The 3,108-nt window shown below is 33.8% G+C and overlaps 1 pseudogene; it reads left to right on the forward strand.

Annotated features, from left to right (window-relative positions):
• Positions 1–2,272: 2,272 nt before the first annotated feature.
• LOC143394560 (small ribosomal subunit protein eS24 pseudogene) lies at positions 2,273–2,736 on the forward strand (annotated as a pseudogene).
• The last annotated feature ends 372 nt before the right edge of the window (positions 2,737–3,108 follow it).

Consider the following 3,108-nt stretch of genomic DNA (forward strand, 5'->3'; position numbering starts at 1 on the left):
CCTGATCTTGATGTGAGGTGCTTCACTCTGCCATGTTCATCATGTTCTGCTTTGACTGGAGCCCAGAGGAATGGCGCTGGCTTTCTATGGACTAAGACCTCTGAAATCGTGAGCCCTCAAATAAACTTTTCCTCCCTTAAAATTTTTCTGGTCAGATATGTCAGTTGCAGCAATGAAAAAAGCTGACTAAAACAATATATACATATATATATATATATATATATGTATATATTATTCCCAGGTATTGGCTCACATGATTATGGAGGACAAGAAGTCCTACAACATGCCATATACAAGTTGAGAACCCACAAGACACCTAACTGTATAGTCCCAGGGCCAGAAAGCCAGAAAACCCATGATATAGATTTTAGCTCAGGTATAATTACAATGAGTATCTACAGGAGAGATTAATGTTCCAGCTCAAGCACTCAGGCAGACGGAATTGGACTTTCCTCTAACTTTTCTTCCATTCCAACTTTCAAAATTTAGGGTAATGCCAACTCAGATTGAGGAAGGCAATATACTATACTCTTTCTACCCTGAAATGCTAATGTCTTCCAGAAGCATCCTTATAGACACACCATAAATAATGTTATACCAGATACATGAACACCCCATGGCTCATTTAAGTTGGTGGTTGTCTGTTTTTGTGAAATATTTAACAATATAACCCGATGATTTTTAAAAGAAAAAAAAAGAGACAGATAAAACAAGACTGTAAAAAATTAATGTATGTTGAAACTAAATGTAGGGGGTAATTGTATTACACTGAAATGTACTTTAATGTGTGGTTAAAGTATTCTTAAATGAAAATTTAAAAATGAGAAAAATTGAGATGGGTCTTAAAACAATCAAGTACAAGCCATTCAAAAATTAAGATCTTGAAATTGTTCATAACTTGGGTCTGTAAGCTGATCAACATTACTACATAGCATGTACAGAGCCATGAAAAACATTTATGTAATGGTTTTAGGGGGTTTTCTTTAAGTATAGAAATTAAGATAAATGATATAATGAATACATGATGAATAACTAATACTTCTTTTCTATTTTTTTTGTCATTACTGCTCCAAATTCCTCTTTTTTATGACCTTAAAAATACTCTTTTGCAGAGTATCCGAAGAGTGTACTATGCCACATGTTACATGGAAAATGATTTTGTGATTTTTTTAAAAAAAATTCTACTCAATGTATCGTATTTATGGGAAAGAGTGCATTTGAAGTGGACATTTGTTTTCTCTTAGTAACTCTGCCTTTGGTTGATTCTTCCATCTATTTCATGTCTTAGTGATGTAGAGCAGTTTTTAATTTTAGTGAGAGTTATGAATTTGAATATTTTCTCAAAAAAAGGAGTTGTGATTGTATGTGAGCTTTAGACAAATACTTAGAATCATGTGAATTTAGAATTTTTCAGATTTTCCTTCTATTTCCCTTTGAACTTCCATTCCCCATTATGATCTAGTCTTTCATGTTAGTTTTTTTGCATTGACAGGAAATTAAACCACTTTCCCACTAGGTAACACTTTATTTTTATAGGTTTGTTTTATTTATAAGGCTTTTGCAAAATGTATTTATTTGTTTCTTTGTCATACCTTTTTGTCAAAAACCTCATTATTGTAACTGGGTGTTACTTATCTGGAATCTTTTGCCTTTTGTGCCCTGATTCTGAAGACTTGGCTGGATTCAGTACTTTTTTTCCACATGCATATAATCTAAACCTGATTTTCAAATTTTGCATTACTGGTGTCCAGAGCAACCTGGGAAATATTTATGTAGCACACGTCTATGGAATGTCTGCTGAGTGTGATCGCACAGGCTTTTCTGTCACGTGCTGTTCCACTGACATTTTCTCATATGGTTATCTCACAGATTTCACTGTCTGAAATCTCCATGTAAGTAATCCAGATCAGAACTGTATCCCATGAAAAACAATGTCAATAATTATAATCAATGCACTTCTGTTTTTCATATGTTGATGCTTTTCAGCTCTGCATGGTATTTTAGATTTTTAAGTTCTATTTCAAGATCTGAAAAAGATTAGAAAGAGTTTTCCTTTTTGTTGTTGATGCTTTTTTTTTTTTAATTATTTATCTCATCCCCCCCCCCCTCTGGTTTCTAAAACACCATTCTCCAGACCCTTTTAAATGGAGCGAAGAAAAATCCACTCACATTTTGGAATGGTAAATCAAAGTTCCTAACACTAGTTAACCTGTAAACATGTATTTTTAAAGCTTGAATTCTTTTTCTTCCTGTTTGCTGAGGAAGCACCATCATGAATGACCCAGGAATGATGTGGACTGGAAAGTTCAGAAGCAGCTGACTACTTGAGAGGAAACACATAGTCACTGGTGGCCTTCAGCCTGGGAAGGCAACAGTACCTAAGACCGAAATTCAGAAAAAAAAAAAAAAAAAAAAAAGAGACAAAATATGAAAGACCACACCAGATGTCATCTTTGTGTTTGGATTCAGAACCCATTTGGAGGAAGCAAGACAACTGACATTGGCATGATTCATGATTCCTTGGATTATGCAAAGAAAAATAAAACCAGACATAGACAGGCAAAAAGGGGCCTGTAGGAGAAGGTAAAGACTTCAACAAAAGAGTTGAAAGGAATACAAAACCAAATGAAGAGGGGGACTGAGAAGACAACTATGGGTGCTGGGAAAAGTGAAAGGAGGAGAGGTTCTGAGATGATTTCTTCTGTGATGATTGTGCAAATTTTTTATGAGGATTAATAAACTATAACAATTCAAAAAAAGGAAAAAAAATATAAATAAAAAGCACAGAAAACTAATGTTTAGGATCTGCTTTCAACTTATATCGTGACAAAGTGATCTAGCATTAAAATATGGTCTGGGACTGTGTTTTGGCATGTGTAATGTTTTAGGCTTCTAACAAGGACGTTACTGGGTAAAACGCAGATGTCATCAGGTTATGATGAGTATATTAAAGAATGGTTTTGTTCTGTTGCTTATGTGACAACTTGTTTAGCAGCAGCCAGGACATAAATTTTAAAAGCAGTAACATTCTATATGGTTCTGGATTATTATAAAATAATTTCTCACTTATCCTAAATTATTACATTTTATTTTCACAAATTATACATA

This window comes from Callospermophilus lateralis, chromosome 3 (assembly GCF_048772815.1).
Source record: "Callospermophilus lateralis isolate mCalLat2 chromosome 3, mCalLat2.hap1, whole genome shotgun sequence".
Classification (NCBI taxonomy): Eukaryota; Metazoa; Chordata; class Mammalia; order Rodentia; family Sciuridae; genus Callospermophilus; species Callospermophilus lateralis.